General features: G+C 40.6%; 1 pseudogene; it reads right to left on the bottom strand.

Moving 5' to 3' along the window:
• Positions 1 to 13,590: 13,590 nt before the first annotated feature.
• Positions 13,591 to 17,321, bottom strand: LOC102472840 (T-complex protein 1 subunit eta-like; annotated as a pseudogene).
• Positions 17,322 to 19,251: the final 1,930 nt, after the last annotated feature.

Below are 19,251 nucleotides of genomic sequence, written 5' to 3'. Positions count from 1 at the left end.
CTTGTATGTCTTTATGTGTTTATTTTTATGTTTATTTCTCATTTATAGCCACCCCCCCTTAGAAAAACGTGTTCTGCTGAGTGGATCCCAGCTGTTCAGCTGCACTATTTGAGACCTAGACTCAGTGGTTTGAGAAATACACCAGGTGCATGTGGGTGTATGCCCAAAATCCAGAAAGGAGATAGAGATGGAGGAGAAGGAATTGCAGTATGACATTTTTCCATGAGGGCTTGCTTTCTCTCTTTCTCTTTCATACATATACATACCCCAGTATTTCTCCAGTGAGCACATGCACTCTCTGGCAAAATTTAAAAAGAAAATGAAAGAAAAAAAGAGAAGCAGTGGAAAGAAAGAAGAAAGAAAGAAAGAGAGAAAGAAAGAGAAATGGAAGAAGAAGAAAAAGAGGAAGAAAAAGAAACAAAGAAAGAAGAAAGAAAAAAAGAAATAAAGAAAATGAAAGAAGGAAGGAAGGAAGAAAGAAAGAAAGAGAGAAAGAGAGAAAGAAAAAAAAAAAAGAAGGAAGGGGACCAGCAGTTAGCATAATGGCTATGTCACCGAACTCCCATGTAGCTGACCATGGTTCGAGTCCTGGACCCAGTGACTTAAACTCACGTTGGGCACATGTGTGTGCGTGCCCAAGATCCCGAGAAGAGAACGGAGGATAAGGATTGCGGCGTGGCCATCCCTCCTGGGGGGTGATTTCTCACTTTCTATCTCTCTGTCTTTCTTTTTTCTGGCAAGCGCACATGCCCTATATCAAAAACCTCTCAAAAAAAAAAAAAAAGGAAGGAAGGAAGGGAAATGAAGAAAAAAAGAAAACGACTACCATTTTGGGCACTAACTCCTGAGATCAAATCCTTGCCTAGTTGATCTTCATCTGTAATGTGGAAATAATAATACCCGCTTTGCAGGAGTGCTGGAATGAGGAAATGAGACACTGAATGTAGAATTCAGCATTATTGAAGCACAGCAGAAGTTCTCACTGTTATATCCTTTGATTTTCACTATTATTAGTTTATTGTAGAGATAAACCAGATACTCTATGAATTTAAGGGAAGAAGATGCCATATTTACTTGGGAAATTCAAGACAGACTTCATTCAGCACATGGCCTCTGTAAAGAATCTTGAAAAATTAGTGTTACTTCTTTAGGGCAAGCAGCGGATCATGGTTGGCTAGCTGGAGCAGCAGTGATGTGCTGCTCTAGCAATACTGGATCTAAATGGAAGACTGCAGGTTTGGTTCCCCCGCTGACGTACACATGTTGGGCACAGGCCCACACTCCTGGTTGACTGAGAAGGCCAGGGTGGAATGTGGAATCACAGCATGAGACATCATTGAGGATTCTCTCTCTCTCTCTCTCTTTCTCTCTCTCTCTCGTCAGTCATGAAAGAAAGAAATAAACTAAGGGGAAAACAAAGATGGAGGATTATATCTTTCCACCATCCTGGCATGGGAACCCTGAGTCTGACAGGTGTGACCACCTTGAGAGTCATGAGCAAAGATGAAACTTTATACATACTAAAACTTGCAATATTATATGATACCTGGTGCAGTTATTTATTTAATAAATTCCTGTTTATATCTTGTTTTGAAACAGGCAATACTTGTTGAGGTGCTGTAATATTCATAAAATAGTCTAAAAGGCAAATAAAGAATATTTTGAGTAAGTGTTACTGTAAAATAATTTCAAAAGCACATACTCTTTATTAATGACAGGCAGTGTATTATGTACTTCTTGGCTTGTCATCCTATCTCTGGAGTACGTGTTGTCAAGGAAGAAAAGTGGGTAATTACATTTCACATGAACATCGAATTGAGTGTTCCTTCCTTGTAGTTTTGTTAAGCAGAATTGTGGAAAGATTGTCCTCCATTAATACCAGAAAAAAAAAAAAAGAAATCTCTTTTTGAAAAATGTCTCTTGGATAAACAAGTAAAACCTGTTAAAGTGGTTTGTACTCATTGAATCAAGATGGACTCCCATTAAAACAAACTCTGGAAAAGTCTAAATTATTTTGTATATTGGTATTTTGTTGTACTAAATATGTTGTACTAAACATGAAACTATATACATAACTTGTAACAGAGCTTAACAAATGTAAATATTATTAACTAAGCTATTATTGGCAGATTCAAATAATTGGGTTATAAGAAAAGTTTTAGTTTTACCTATATTCATTTTAACAAGTGCAAACTTAGGGCTTAAAAAATATATAAATAACTTTTCTATCCTGTTCTATAAAAGTAGAAGTTAATTTTTGCCATAGAGTTGAAAGTATGTCATTAGGATTTGTGTATACTACATAAAAATGACCTAACATCATCCATTTTAGAACGTAAAGAGGTTCTAAAATTCATTAGCATTATATGTCTCAATCTCATTCCTAAGATGTTTTTTTATTATAGGTCCTTGTCTGGGACTATAATTATTGCCTGGGTTTTAATTGCATGGCTAATTGTTAAAGTTTGATGTGAAACTCTGCATAAAGAATACTTTATTTACTAATCATTTGAGAACTTTTCTAGTATCTCTCGTGGGTGTGGTGTTTGGAATATTCTAATCCGATTTTGGAAATATTGCTGATCATTATCCAGAGAAGTCCCTCAGCTTTCTCTCCCATTTACTTCCTCAATTTCACATCCCATATAAACCATTCTTCAGTTCCTTGGGAATCTTTGCCAAATGTATGAATAAGCTTTTGCTGTTATAATGCTGTATTAAAAAATCCTAGTGGTTTTCAGTAACAGAACATTTACATCTTGCTCACAGGTTGTCTGGGCAGCAACAGCAGCTCTGTTCTCTGCTGTAGCTCAAGTTCAGGTCTGCTCCATGAATCTCTCATTCTGGGAAGAAACCGGAATAAACAATGGCAACCTGGGGCAAGTTCTTCCTAATGGTGGAGGGTGGGAAGGAACACAAAATGGTAAAAGCACATTCTAAGCTTCTGCTCACATTTATTGGCCTAAACAAGTCACATAACCAGCTCCAACATCAACCAAGAGGCTAATATTCTCTTAAGGTAAGTGAGGAAGGGGACCCAACCAAAGCAGCACAGAAGGTTGGGTGCTAATGCCCAATGGTGGAGGCTCCAGGTTAGAACCCAGGCTGACCTGAACATGCCACAATGTGAAGGAAATAAATAAACTTTAAAAAAATACAGATGAGGAAGGGGAGATAGAAGTGAACATTTGCTGAATAGTAACCCCATTCAACATACAATAATAAAGCAGAGGTGGGATAACAAAAATAAATGACCATTCCAAAAGGGGAAGTATCACTGGTCTGTGGTAATTCTGAAATCCTATAGGACTGACATTCTGTTGGATGAGACTTGTGGGCAGCAGAGTAGGCCTGGATGCCTAAATCCTCTTTCAAGATTCCTCTTCACTCCAATCCAACTCCACATACTACCTCCAAGCCCCAAGGCAACAGATGGTCACTGACAGAATGAACTAAACTGTCCATTGCATGGTATCTGTTCCACAACTGTGCAGTTTAGGTTCTGCACCCACTTGAGTCCTTTATTCTTATTAGGAAACAAATAAAGAAGGAGCTGTTGGGAAGTCAGTAGAGCAGTAGAAAATAAACAGATAAATTAATCAATAAATAAAACATTATGAGAAATTTGAAAGAATTTTTTAGGGTTCTAGACACTAGAAGAAAACAATTCTTGCCTGAGACAGGTGTAGATGACTTTACAAGAGACACCTTCTTAAGACTCTGTAATGGCTTTACTAGGACTTGGAAGACACTCTTCAGTGATCCTCCATTTCGTGTATTGTACATGAAGAGCTGTCTATTCAAGCATAGTCATAAAATTGCTGGCACTATCAGGAATAATCTGCAAAAAGTGTTTACTCACTATCAGGAATAATCTGCAAAAAGTGTTTACTCCTTTTCCTAGACAAAATAATTGTTCTCTTTTTGAAACTATTTTAATTGAGGGGTTTTTGTTCTGATGTAACATAAACTCATGTCAAACTAACTTAAGTGAAGCCTTCTGATAAGGATTCTGGGGTATCTCATTAAGCTCACATTCAAGAAAGTAGGTCCATGAGTAATTGGAATGAAGAGCTGGCTATGGCCATTTATATTGAGGCCAACTATGTTTGTATTAATGCTTTCATGCAATTTTTTTAAAAATTAATTTTTGTCTCTGAGAGAGAGAGAGAGATACCCTCAGCTGAGTCTTCAGGGTGCAACCCTCACCCCTGTTTTAGCCAGCAGGGATCATGGGAACATGCGCACATTTCTACCACACTCAGGGGAAAGCCAAGGATGTGAAGCTAGTTCTTTTCCCATGTAAGTCAAGTTGTATTACAGTGTACTCTTTCCTATCCCTGCTTTCATGTAGTTATAAATGGCACTCACCCAGGGGAACAAATACTGGACTTGTCAACTGCCTTCTTTATTTATCATCTTTTTCCTTTTTTCTCTCCTTAAGAATTATTCATTTAATTTATTATTGCTATTATTCAATTTGATCAGAGAGAGAGAAAGAGAGAAAAGGAGAGTGAGAAAGAAAGCTGCCAGGTCCAGGCCTCAAACCATGGTCACTCATGTAAGAGCCTAGCTCTTTAACAACCACACCATCTGCTAGCCCCAATTTACAATCTTTTTATAATCTTTTTTACACTGAAACTGAGACTACCACCACTCTGTACATGGAGTCCCAGCATGGAATTATTCCTTACACATGCCAGCCACTAGTGGAACTAAATGTCAGCATATGACCTACTGGTTGGTCATCCATTGCTGATCAGAAACCCATGAGGTGAGCCAGTACAATGGTTTCATTCCAGTGGTATTGATAGGAAGGTAGCCGTATCAATTAATGTAGGTTTCTTTGGATAGGGAATTATGGATCTATTGGCTAGCAAGTAGCAAAGGTAAATGAACCAATTTACAGAGAGACATATGTACTATTGCTAAGACTATGCTGGCTCAGAGAGCTGAAGTTTGGAGCCAACCTCCAGAAGTGTCTTTCCTATCCTAATTCGTAGGTGCCTATATGAGTCTATCAGGGCTACTAATGAAGTATCACAGATTGGGTAACTTACACAATGGAGATTCTCTTTCTCACAGTTCTGGAGGCTGGAAGTCTGAGATCAAGGAGTTGGCAGTATTGGTTTCCTCTGAGATCTTTGTCCTTGGCTTATAAATTGTCACCTTTCCCCTTGTCTCCATATGGTCTTCTCTCTGTATATCTGTGCCTTAGTCTCTTCTTATAAATACAGAAGTCATATTGAATTAGGATCTACCCTAATGGCTTCATTTTAACTTCATTATCTCTTTAAAGACCCTTTCTCCAAACATAGTCACATTCTGAGGTAGTAAGAGTTAGGACTTCAATGTATAAATTTGAGGACACAATTCAGTCCATAACAATATCCCTTTCCTTTTTTAAAGGGTCTTATATGAGTTCTTGTGATTGAAAGAACCTAACAATCTAGATTAGGACTCTCTGTTGTAAGTGACAGAAAAAACAATTAAATAGCTTTAAGGAAAAAGTGAGTTTATTGGTTGAAGTAACAGAAAATTTAAGAGTTCACTACCTTTAGACATGTCTGGATCTAGAATTCAAATAATGGTGTTGTATTCATCAGGGTCCTGGAAAAAAAATAGATGTCTCCATCCACTGAATTTTAAAAAGAAGATGTATTTACAAAGATGAGAGTAGAGTTTTTAAGGAAAGTACAAATTTAAGAGAATTAAAGTGCCAGAGCAAGTAATAGTGGGACATTGGCCTAAAGTAGCAAAATAAGAGTGGTTACTGGATTTGAAAACAGAGTTCTGTGGAGAGAATAGCTCTTAGTAGAGAAACAAAGCCAGCCTGAGGATACTCCACAGAGGGGGAAATAAATGACCCATTTTTCCTCTCGCCTCCTAGTAGCATTCTCACCTGGAAGCCAGAGAAGAGAGGTTGATAGAGTCCACTGAGTCAGTTGATAAAGAAGAGGAGAGGGTGGATCTGGAGATAGTGGAAATTATCCAGTGCTGTCTTGAAGACTTAGTCCTTCCTAACCAGGGTCTCAGTTCCTCAAACATGTAGCTTGAGATCTATGAGGAAAAAGATTATCTTGTCCACATTTTTCTGAGAAAAAACTAGAATTTAGTCTCATCGGCCTGACATATATCACCAGACCCTTTTCTATTTCAATTTATATTTATGTTCTTCTCTACATTAATCACCGTGACCAAAGTATGACTGAGCAAGTCATAATCACTGAAATATTCTTGGAGCTCAGAGGGTGCAGTGTGTGGAATGGGAGAGAGTGGCTACCCAAAAGAAAACACAGTCATTTTTAACAGAAGAATGGGGATAGGAGCAGCAGATGGAGTAATGGTTATACTGCTGGACTCCCATGTAGTCAACCACAGTTTGAGTCCTGGACCCAGCAGCTTAAAACTCATGCCAGGCACATGTGCATGTGCCCAAAGTTCCAAGAGGAGAATGGAAGAGAAGGAATTGTGGCATGGCCATACCCCTGGTGGGGGGTGATTTCTCAATTTCTATCTCTCTGTCTCTCCAGCGAGCACACGCATCCTATAGCTAAAAACTCTGTAAGGGGGAAAAAAAAAAAAGCAACAACAACAACAAAAAATAAAACACATGGCAGCTATACTGCAAAAATAGCATATGTACTTTACATTATCCAGACTTCTCATGGTACAATCATTGGAAAATATGTAATGACTGATTGCATTAAATAGATGCAGTAGGTTTTGAAAATTATTTGTTCATATAGTTGGTTTTCACTACACATTAATAGAAACTTATTGGAATATAAATGTTGATAATCATCAGATTCCCTATGAACAGAATTACTTTCAAATTAGAAAGGAAACTTTTCTGAATCCAGAGGATACTTTTTCTACTTCCAATCTTTGTAGTGATCCTTATGAAAGTTGATCATGATTATTAACTTCTCATTTGTAGAAACCTATATTTACTTCCCAAACACTGTCTCTTTCAGGGCTCTGAATTATTTTGTAAACCTTGTTTATTTACTTTCATTAGACCACAGTCTGAGAATTTCTGGCTTGTTTACATATATCACTAAGCTATTTTTTAAAGACTCATTTAGCAAGAGATCATCATGAAAGAGGCAATAAACTGAAGATCAGTGAACAATTTAAATGTAAATTTCACTATTAATAAGGCTTCTTTATTTCTGCCCATTAAAGAGGACTATCAATGTTGCTAAGAGCTGTTTATTAAACTGATAAAAATGAATACCGTCTTTAAAAAGCCAAGTTGCCTTTATCTGATCTCAAAGGTGAGCTTGTAAAATTAATCCTCTAGTGTTTGCTTGTCATTCAAGCATAACTTTGCTTCTACCCACACCCACTGGTTTTTTTGTTCAGCTCCAGCAAGTTTTTGGCAGTAGTTCTATCGATGGCTCTTTGAATAAGAAGCCCTGCCAATAGGACTAAAGAAACATTTTTTTAGAGATTGGAAGTGGGGGATTAAAAGTCAAAGAATTTACAGGATATAAGAATCACCATTTTTTGGATTTTAATGTCATTGAATGTTCCAGATGGGAAAATTCCCCCTTTATGTCTGGAGAGTGAGAATACTGCCATATTCATTACGTAAATATTTATTGAAAGCCTGCTTTGTGGGAAGTGATAGGTATGCAGACAAGAGATACATGAAGAACTCCACCTTAATGGCACTTACTCTACTGTAGGGAGGGGGGCAAATGCACAGGGTTGAAGGTAGCTATGGTGTCTGCAGGTATGCATGTGTAAATGTGTGTGATATAGTGAACTTACTGCTCATGTTCATTTTTGCTTGGAACACTGAGTTAGTGGGACTGTTAGGAAGCTGAGGAGAGAAAGCCTGAAATCACAATGCATGCACTTCTCATCTGTGCTAGCAAGATAAGCAACAATGTAAAGCACTCCCCCAATCTCACCTATTATATCTTGAAATAAATGCTGCACATGAAAGGGGAAGATCTCATTTCTTTCTTACCTCTTACATAGACAATGCAGCTATCTGAATTCTTGCCTCTTCTACTAAACCCTTCTGATCATTTCAGTTCAGAGTGATCTTATTATCTCCTGACTCTCAACTCTAGCAATTCTTAGTTTTAATTACATACTCCTTCATAGTAGCATCGAATTTGTGGATGTCTCCCTATGTTCCTTGAGGGCAGGGGCCAGATTTAATGCCTTTTTTATATTCCCCTCACAGTCCATCCCCTGGCAGAGTGGGAGCTCTATAACCACTGACTACATTGATATGAATGCTCTACTCAGGTTAATATTAAACTTAGTTTGCATTCTCAGACCATAAACCACCCAGTAATTAGAAGGCCATTTATACAAGTGCAGCCTTGAATGTATCAGTACTGGAACAGATCTTGTCTGGTGGCTGGAAAAAGTAGACAAGACCTAATAAAAAATCTCATAAATTAGGCCAAAATTGACCCAGAGAACAACAGAGTTAGATCTTATTCAGTGCACAGCCCCCTCATTTTACCAAAAGGAAACCAGGGCTCACAGAAATTGTGCCTTGCCCAAGGTCATGTTGAATTAGTTATAGAGCCCAGACTGGTAAGTATCATTATTGACTAAGTCTGTGTTGGGTAAAGAGTCAGGCTTAGGACCCAACTAGATGCAGGCTCAACCTGGTATTTGCCATAATAATAATTAACATTTTTCATAATCACAACTCCATAATAATAACTAATATTTTTCGAACACTTTTCCTGAGCACTGTGTCAAGTGCTTCCCACATGGTAACATGTTGCTTCATTTAATCTCCACGTGTTCTGGAATGTTGAAGGTTGTCTGCAAGGGCAAGAGGATTGGAACTGAAGAAATCCTTTTGCCTCTCTTGATTTGGTTAGGGCAAGAAGGAAGTCGATCGCTCCTATTGTGTTCTCAAGATAAGGGCAGTCACAGCCCCAGGTTCAATCACCAACTGGCACCATCGATATGTTGCAGTTCATCCGCCTGAACTTGAAATCAACAATTTTAGAAGACCTTCGTGGTCTTGACCTTAACTTCACCGAAGGAAAACGTTTCTTCCCTCTGGAAAGTCACAACTGCTACCAGCATCACTTCCTGTGGGAGAGCTCACCTGCCTCATCTACCATCCCCAAGTACATCTCATGATAGCAACTCCCCACTTCATCCAGGTGCCACTAGGGAAAAACACCGTAAGTTTCAAACACATTTGGTGCCTCAAACAAGTAGCCACACACACGTGAGCCTTTTGTGCCATTTATCTTGCTCCCCTTTCCCATTTGCTATTATCATTACTCCAAACCCTCCTGTGTCCCTGCCTCCTTACCTTACCTCCTACAGAGGATCTTGTCTGCCCTTTTAGAGAACTTGGAGGCCAGCGGACAACACCCTTAACTCCTGCTTTCCTATTAAGATCTTTCTGTACTTTCCACTCTTCAGTTCCACCCCTCTACTCTGAGAAGAACGTAAGTTCTTTTTTCCCTCTGGTTCAAGGTTAGTCCCTACATCTATGCCCCTTCTGTTCTGGACTTTGGGCTCTTCACCACGAGATCCTATCAACAGCCTTTAAAGAGGTCCATGTCTTGCCCATCAAGAAGGAAGGAAGGGGAGAGAGAAAGAAGGAAGGAAGGGGAGAGAGAAAGAAGAAAGAAAGGAAAGACAGAGACAGGGAGGGAGGGGACACACTCCTCTAACTATTGTCCTGTGCCCCTGCTCTCCTCAGACAGCCTTCTCAGGAAAGTTGTACTCATGTCTAAAGTTCTCATCTTTCCTTGTCTATAAACACATGCAATCTGCCTTTTGCCCCAGCCTTCCATTAAAGATGCTTTTGTTGAGACTACCAGTGACCTCCCAACTGCCATATCCAATGTATATTTTTCATTGCTGATCAGATTTGACCATTATGAAAGATTTGACATTTTCTCCTCTAAAAATACTTACGAATTTTCAGGACACTGAACACTCCTGGTTTTCATCTTCTTCCCTGACAGTTTATCATCAGAATCCTTCACTGACTCTTTCCTTTTACCTGCTCCCTAAGTTCTATCTTGACACTCATTTTCTTCTCCCTCTACATTTTCTTTCAATAATATCCAAGCCTTACTGGCACTTTCAGTGGTTTCTTTCTCCTGTGTCAGAGACCACTGGAACCTATAAATGCAACTGCAGCTGTTCTCCATACTACGGAGTTTCTCCAGGCAACACACTCCATCTACTACTTAGAACCTTCTTCTCTCATTTGATTTACTTCTTGGTTCAAGGGATCCCTGCTCTCTGCTAAGCCTCTTTGTGTGCATGAATTAGAGGATGAGTCTGATTTTTGATGCCACTGAAATAGGAACAAAGGCATTAATGCAAAAGTCCTTCCAACCTTTCTTCCCCTCCTAGCCTCTAAAGGAATCCTGACTTAGCTGGCTTTATTTCTTCTTTTCCCCCAACTTCCAGAGAAGCCTCTTCCTGCCTCACCAGACTCATTCTTTGCAGATTTCAAGATGTAGAATAAGGAGAAAGTGGGAGTGAGATAAGAACAGGAGATGTGGGGGCTAGGGCTAGAAGGCGGCTTGTCAGGACATTGGGAGTGTTGAAGAGGAGTTTGTGATGAGAGCGGAGTAAGTAGGAAAGAAACAGGGTTTTAAGAGGTATTGCTATGGCATAGGTATCCATTCAAAATGTTAAAGAAACACAAGCAAATGAAATAACTTGAACTATTTTGGCAGTGTTTTCTGGATTTTGGCAGGTCTTCTATAATAGCAATTCTGCTGTAAGGATGGACCATGGGATTTTTCAAGCATATCACTTTCCTCCCCAGACCCTGTGCCACTTACCCCCTTGGACAGCCCTCCTGCAACCCAGGCTCCTGATATTGCCTGTGGTCACCCCCCATGGGAGGGAAGCTCTAAGTGCTCATCTGGTCCCACAGATGATGTTCTGCATTCTGAACGTGTATCGTGGGTCAGTTCTCTCTCCAGAACTCCAGAAACATACACTGAACTGCTTAGAAGACATTTCACCTGGATGTTTCAAAGAACCCTCGCATTCAGCTAGTCCCAACACTATCTCTTTATCTCTTTCATATCCTTCTTACCGTGCCTCATCTATGCTCCTTGATAAAGTACATCGCCCTCAAATGAGTCACGCAATCCAGAAAACTGGGTGTTATTCTTCCTTTGCTAAGCCTTGTCAGGCAGATGCTCACCAAGTTTCTTCTACTTCCTACATGTATGGGCCTTCTGAGTGACTTGACAGTTCCTGAATTCTTGCAGTTTTAGAGTGGTTCACAATGTCATGCTATCATACGTTCTGTTATTTTTGTGCTCAATACCTCTCCATTCTCCTCTGCTCCCCTGTTAAACATCAGACGATGCTTAAACTTCTCTTCTTCAAAGCCTTCCTTGATTATCCCAAGTGGACCTGATCACTTTCTCCTTTGTTCTACCTTGAACTCACCAGTGTTAAAATAGTCTCATCATGGGGCCAGCAGTTAGCGTAATGGCTATGTTGCTGGACTCCCACATAGTCGACCGCAGTTTGAGTCCTGGACCCGGTGGCTTAAACTCACGCCGGGCGCGTGTGCGTGTGTGCCTAAGATCCCGAGAGGAGAATGGAGGAGAAGGGATTGTGGCGTGGCCATCCCCCCTGGGGGGTGATTTCTCGCTTTCTATCTCTCTGTCTCTCTCTGTCTGTCTGGTGAACGCACACACCCTATAGCAAAAAAAAAAAAAAAAAAAAAAAAAAAAGACAGTCTCACCACATACTGTGACTACTTTGTGTATTCAGCAGTTTCTGCTCTGAGACAATGACTTCCTTGAGGCAGAACATGGGATCTTATTTTTCTGATATTATTTGTGAATCTCCAGCACCCGGCAGGGTGTCTGATTTCTAGTAGTTATTGGTTAGGTAAACATTTGTTAATTATAGGGGTGAATGAACAAAAAATTAATGAGGTAGTTAGGAACCCAACTTTAAAAATCAGAAAGACAGGTCAAAATAATCTGCCCAAAGTGACACAGTTAGTGAGTAAGGGAGCAGGGTTAGAACCTGGTCTGTTACTACAAAGCTTATACCTTTCTTTCACCCTGCCTCTTAGCTAGTCAAAGCTCTTCTCATTCTTTGGAAGTTAATACAGAAACTTTTCTTTACTGACACTGGTAATGCTGTCTCTATGATGATATTCTAAGATATTTCCTGGCGGTATCTTAGGGACACAAGGAACATTTCAACAATTCTGTATTCTATGCATACCTGTATGCTTCGTAGTTTCCTTAGGTCATTCAAACTATTTCAGCTTTTTCTTCAGAATTTATTTGATGAATCCGAAATGATGATATAGTTGTAAAGTAGGTTAACTTTGGAATTTCCCAGCCCTATCCATTGTCACAAAAGACTTGTCTTCAATACCAAGGGGAACTCTGATGCAAAGGTAGGTGGAAGAGTTTATTTTGAAGAAAATTAAGGGATACAGAAGAGCTAGTTTTTTGTGTGTTGGGGGGAGGGTAGTGTTTTATAGTCAACGAATCCTCACAATGACTCAACCACAACTTCACTGTGGATGTCTCAGAAGCCAATAATCACTATGCCAGTGACTCTTTTTCTTCTAAAAAATTAATTTCTGAGCCTATATCCTACTCATTTTTTTTGGTAATTGCTGCCAATGGCAATGTGACTTGAAATGGCTGGACATACCATCTCAGGAAAGAAAAAAGAAATATCTACAGTTCTTTTTAAAGTTTTAGTATATTTTTATTCGTGATAGAGAACACATGTGTGCACATGAGGGAGGGGGCCTAGTCTACAATCTTCCTTCCTCCAATTTTTATCCCCTCAAGATCCAGGCATGTGCACACACGTTTGGCACATGCTTGGTATAAAGCTGATGGGCTGGGTTTTGAAACCTGGTTAGACATGTGAAATCAGCTTCCTCTTATATAGCACCTAAATACTGTGCTGTGGAGCTGACCTCTACTCCATCTTCTTTCCTTCTCCTCCTCCTCCTTCTTCTTTTTTCTTTTTAGTTTTTGCTATAGGGTACATGTGCTCACTAGAGAGAAACAAAGAGGGAAAGTGAGAAATCACCCCTCAGTGAGCATGGTCGTGCCACAATCTCTTCTCCTCCAGTCTCTTCTCAGTATTTTCTGCACACAAGCACAAATGCCCACATGATTTTCAAGCCATCAGGTCTGGGACTCAAACCACATAGCAGGCCATGTGGGATCCTACACCTTAACCTCCATGACTTTCTTTCTTTCTTTCTTTCTCTCTCTCTCCCTTTCTTTCTTTCTTTCTTTCTTTCTTTCTTTCTTTCTTTCTTTCTTTCTTTCTTTCTTTCTTCTTTCTCTCTTTCTTTCTTTCTTTCTTTCTTTCTTTCTTTCTTTCTTTCTCTTTCTTTCTTTCTTTCTCTCTCTCTCTTTCTTTTTTCTCTTTCTCTCTTTCTTTCCTTCTCCTTTCTTTCTCTCTTTCTTTCTTGTCTTCATTTTTATTTAAATAACCTCCCATGAGAGCACAGTGGGCCCGTTACTACCTTTTCCCTGTAACACAGATTAACCAGGCCAGGAAGAATAAGCACACCTACAGCCAGCCTGTCAGCTAGTCAGATGACATGTGGGGTGCTTCTCAATGAGGACAGCCATGACCTTGGCCCAGCTGGCTGCTGCAGAAGCATCCATTGTTGAGCGGGAGTTCTTAAGGATCTCATCTATGGACTCGATAAGGCAGACAGCTTCATATGTGACTGTCAAGGCATTGATTCACGCCATCACCAGCTCCCACATGAAGGTCTCAAAGTTGTTAGCAATGTCCTTGTTCTTGATGCCCACTTCTACCATGTGCCCCCCTGGACATACTGAGCCCACAGCTTGTTGAGGATGTTTGTGGCATCGAAACCAGCATTCTCACATAGCTAGCATAGGATAATCCCCAAGACCTTAGCGCACACCCCAGTCAGTAGCTGCTGTTTCCCTGGGATAGTCCTTGAGTAATCCTGCAGGTACTTAGAGAGCTCCATCTCAATAGCCCTGCCACCAGCCACCACCAAGTCATTTTTTTTTAAAACATTGTCCAGGACTCAAACTGCAGTCATTGCCATGTGGATCCAGTCACCTTAACCTTCATGCCACCTGTGGGCACCCGAGTCATTTTTCATGGCTCTTCTGATGAGCATGATGGCATCATGCAGCGATTGTTCCATCTCTTCCATAAACTGTTCAGCACCACCACAGAGGATGAAGGTACACGTCTTGGCCTTGGGACAGCCAGTGAGGAAGTTATACCTCTCGCCTCTGATCTGGATCTCTGCAAACACCTGCAGCTGCCCAGCACATCTGCCATCAGTGCATACACAATGGTCTGTGGTCTGGATTGAGCCTCTGCAGGCCATTGTTGCCCTTGTCGGATCTTCCTCAGACACTCGGCCAGCACAGAGCATGTCTCTGTTAGCAAAGTACTGGGTAGCCACATCCCGAGTGGGAAGTTTGGACAAAACAGCATTGGCTCCTGAATGATGGATCCTCTCTAACTTGTCATAGAGAATGTTCCACTAAGCATCAACAATTGCCTGATAATCCTTGATAGTGTGTACTCTGATTTCAGCATGATCTATCTCAGCTTTCAGCTCCAGCTCAACATTTAAAAGAACAATCCTGGGATTACCATCCTTTGGGGGATGCATTTCAAACCCATAAGAGAAAGTCTTCTTGAATGCAACATCAGCTACCAATTGAGATTTCTCTAGGGCTCCACCCTGTACCTTCCTTCTTGATTTTGATCATTTGAAGCTGTAGGAAATCATCAAGCATCATTGCCACATCCACCCCCATCTTGGCAAAGAAAACTTTCTGCTGGGAGATGTGCTTGGAGCTCTGCACCGTCATGGCACACTTCTCCAGCAACTTCCTCTGCGCTGCTTTATCTTGCTTCTTCATGGTCACACCAATCTCTCTGATCTTGTTATCTGCCAACTGAGTGGCTGTGTGGAAAACTTGAATGGTGATCTGGGGGTGCAAACCTTCATCCACATATGGTTTCACCTGCTTCAGGAACTCTGCAGCCAACAGGGTCACTGAAGTGCCATCACCAACCTCAGCATTTTGGGATCTGGCAATGTTCACTAAAGTTCTCTCTGCAGGATGGACATCCTCAAGGAGTTTCAGAATTGTGGCCCAATCATTAGAAATAGTTGCTTTGCCTCGGTCATCCACAATTAGCTTGTCCATGTCACGGGGACCAAGGGTGTTTCTTATAGCATCAGCAATCCCCTGGCAGGCACTGATATTACTCACAAGTTGGCAGATGCCTTGGGAGCTATCAGTCTCCTCTTTCTGCCACTCTTCTCTTGAGCCTTTTTTTTTTTAGAGAGAAATTTTTGCTATAGGGCACATGAGCTCACCGGAGAGACAAAGAGACAGACAGAAAGAAACTACCCTCCAGGGAGAATGGCCATGGAACAATCTGTTCTTCTCCATTCTCCTCTTGGGATTTTGGGCACACACACACACACAGGCCCTGCATGTTTCAAGCCTCTGAGTCTGGGACTCAAACTGCAGTCAGCCATGTGGAAGTCTAGCGATATAACCATTATGCCATCTACCAGTCCCCAACTTTCTTCTCTCTCTCTCTTTTTTTTTAATAAACTTTATTTTCCCCTGTTAGAGGGTAGAGAGTAAGGGAATCAAATCCATGGTATTATTTTTGTTCAATCAGAGTATCTATTTTTATTTCATCTGACAAAAACATGGGGTAATATGTGACCTTTTCTAGTTGTTTTATTTTTAAAGAGAGATTTGTGCTATAGGGCATGTGTGCTTGCCAGCAAAACAGAGAGAGATAGAGACACAAAGCAAGAAATCAACCCTGGAGGGGATGGCCACACCACAATCCCTTCTCCTCCATGCTCTTCTGGGGATCTTGGGTATGCATGCACACACACCTGGCATGAGTTTAAGCTACTGGGTCTCAGACTCAAACTGCAGTCTACTTCATGGGCATCCAGCAATGTAACCGTTACACCATCTGCTGGCCCCCCATATTAGTTATTTAAAAAAACTGTTTCACTTTCCTAAATAGTAAAGGACAAAAGTATTCTCTATTAGCAGAGTAGGAGAGATGTGGCACTAACCATGTTTCAGAATCCATATTGTATTTTAAAATATGCAGAGCCCCTCTCCTCCAAGAGCTTAAGGCTCCTTACAGAATTTTCATTGCCAAATAGCCAGTAATCTTTTCAACACCCAGGGAGGAAGGCGAAAGTGTACACTTTTTAGACACTATTTTATTTAACTATTTGAGGAGAGTAGTCAGCAGCTCATTTTCAAGGAGTAGGTAGGAAATGTAATGGAGATTCCTACTAATTTGTTCCACCAACTTTTACAAAGCCCTTTCTAAGCATCAGTCACTCTGCTCTGTGTTAGGGACACAGAGATTACACAAACATGGACTCTAATCTCAACAAATTTACGGAAGAGTGGAAGGTCACAACAGTCACACACTGACTAATGAAGACTGCCATGGCCTCAGCACTAAAAGCACATTGAGGGGCCCCTTGTGGCAGGAATGAGGGAAAGGGAGGTTGCCCAGAAGTTGTTCCTAGGCTGGATTTTGAAGACAAAGAGGAGACAGGCAAAGAAGATTATGAAAGGGGGACCAGCAATTAGCGTAATGGCTATGTCGCTGGACTCCCACGTAGTTGACTGCGGTTCATGTCCCGGACTCGGCGGCGTAAACTCACGCCGGGTGCGTGTGCGTGCGTGCCCAAGATCCCAAGAGGAGAATGGAGGAGAAGGGATTGCGGCATGGCCATCCCCCCTGGGGGGATGATTTCTCGCTTTCTATCTCTCTGTCTCTCTCTGTCTGTCTGGCGAGCGCACGCACCCTATAGCGAAAACCTCTCCAAAAAAAAAAAGATTATGAAAGGCAGAGGAAACAACTCTACCTTTAGTAAGTAAGGGAGAGAAGACAAAGCTCATTGAGAAAACTGGAAGATTTCAATATGGGTGAAGTAAAACCTGGAGCTAGACAGTGGTAGTCCTGTGAGGGGTGGATAAGGGATGGAGAACAGATCAGGTAGGACACAGGTAGTAGCTGTAGTGGATTCAGATAACGCTGGGGGGACATAGTCATAGGCTCACTTCTCAGAAATGACTCTGAGAAAATCATTGCCTCAGAATTCACAGAGCCTGTTCCTCTACAGCTCAGGGACTCTAAGAAGTGAGGAAACTCGTTCTCCTCATTCTCCCATCAAAAAACTTACCCAGGAGTTTCTTGGTCCCAAATGATCTCAATTTTCTGAAAGCATCTAATACTGCAGGTCTTAAACTTCCATCAAAGCCAGCCACCATTATCACTCGAGTGGGAATGCTGCTTCAAGCTGAGGAAAAACAACCCACATTGCATCACTGTGGGATTGTGTACCACTGGGCAGGGGCTGTGCACACAGTCTCAGACTGTTTCTCCCATCCATTGCTTCTGATAATAGCTCAGTATATCCTCACATACATCTTGACTCTCCTGAACTATTATTTAATGATAGTGGGTGTAAATATTTACAGATAATAATTACAATCAGACATTATGGAGAGGAAAAAACAAAGGAAAGGGAAACAAAGCAGAGAGAAAATGTGATGGAGTGGAAAGAATGTGGAAGAAATAATTACTCATGCTATTTATGCTATTATTCAGGTCATTGGAAAAGTCATGAAATATTTTTCTATACAAAAATGCATCATGACTTTCCAGACAACTCAAGAGCTTATTGAGTACTTTACTAAATCATAAGTCCCAAGTTTTTCTATATGCTATCTCATTTAATATTTATAACAGCCTGTGATAGGCATTATTATTATTAGCTCTATTTAACAATAAGAAAATGGAGGCTCAGAGATGTTGAGTAACTCTCCTAAAGCCAAGGAAGTGGTTTCCTGACTGCGGAGCAGGGTTCTTATTTGTTACATCTAGCTTCTAAATGTAAGACCTTAGGCTTCTTAGTAGAAGCTTTAATAACAGCAGAAGATTCAACCTTATGTTTCAATGACTAAAGATAAATGTTTAAATCTTGCTTGAGAGGCTTAAAAAAATTCTATGAACCCAGCCACTGTTTAACAACCCACACCATTTTCCCTGAATTTCCTGGATCATCATTGTCACCTCTCCTGCCCTGCTTCCCTCCCCACCACCACCCCATGACTGCACTAACTATCCTGGTCTTTGTTTATCATCCTCATATCCCCTTTTTGCTATAGGGTGTGTGTACTTGCCAAAGACACAGAGAGTGAGAAATCACCAGGGAGGATAGCCACACCATAATTCTTTCTCCTCTTGGGATCTTGGGCATGCACACACATGCACCCGAGGTGAGTTTTAGGTCACTGGGTCCAGGACTCAAACTGTGGTCGACCATGTGTGAGTACAGTAATGTAACCATTATACCATCTGCTGGTCCCCTCATATATCTTTTGATCACCAGCTTCTCAGGAATGACAGTGTCTGTGTGCTTTCAGGACACTCTAGCTTAGCAGGGAAGTCAAAGATTATCATCTGGTACCTAACATAGGATACCATGACAAATGTCCACATTAGGTGATGGACATTGTCCCAAGGGCATAATTTAGGACTTTCAATTAGTTATGAGGAATTTTTTTTTCAATAGAATCTTCCATGAAAGAGTAGTGACTGCCTTTAAAAGCATTACTTTCTAAATGCTCTCAGACTCTGTAGAAGAGACACTTAAAGATTAAGCATGACTATGTAGGAAGAATCCTGCTTTTGCTCTGCCTAACCTGGGTATTTACTTTTATGATTCATTGTATGTAACTAACTATGAGGCAGCTGTTGTGGGTTATTTTGCTTACAGATAAAAACTGCAGGAAGCAGTAGCATATTTTAGAATAGGTCAATGAAGATCAAAAGCATAAGTCATGGGGAAAATATACCCCCATTTCACAATGTTAATAAGCATAAGGTTAGTGTGTAGCTAAATGCAATAAAATTAAGTTCAATAGTCTATTTTCTTACCATTTGTAAGAAATTGGTCCAACAAAAATGCTTCTCAGTTGAACTGAAATATTGATTAAGAATATAGTTTTAAGCATCAGGTTTTAAAATTTATATTTGTGCCTACCTTTAATCATTCATTCATTATAATGGTTAATGAGTGCCTGCCTCACCAGTTCAGTCTCATGTGCTTTATCTTCTGTTGGGGTCCAATCTTCCCCATTAAATTCTGAAATATAGTATTCAACTCCAGACTTGTCCCTACGATTAAGTTGGCCATTTTCTTAGTTT

This window comes from Tupaia chinensis, unplaced genomic scaffold (genome assembly GCF_000334495.1).
Source record: "Tupaia chinensis unplaced genomic scaffold, TupChi_1.0 Scaffold000288_2, whole genome shotgun sequence".
NCBI classification, from domain to species: Eukaryota; Metazoa; Chordata; class Mammalia; order Scandentia; family Tupaiidae; genus Tupaia; species Tupaia belangeri.
Note: the sequence above shows the minus strand (reverse complement) of the source record. Positions and strands in the feature narration are given on the sequence as shown.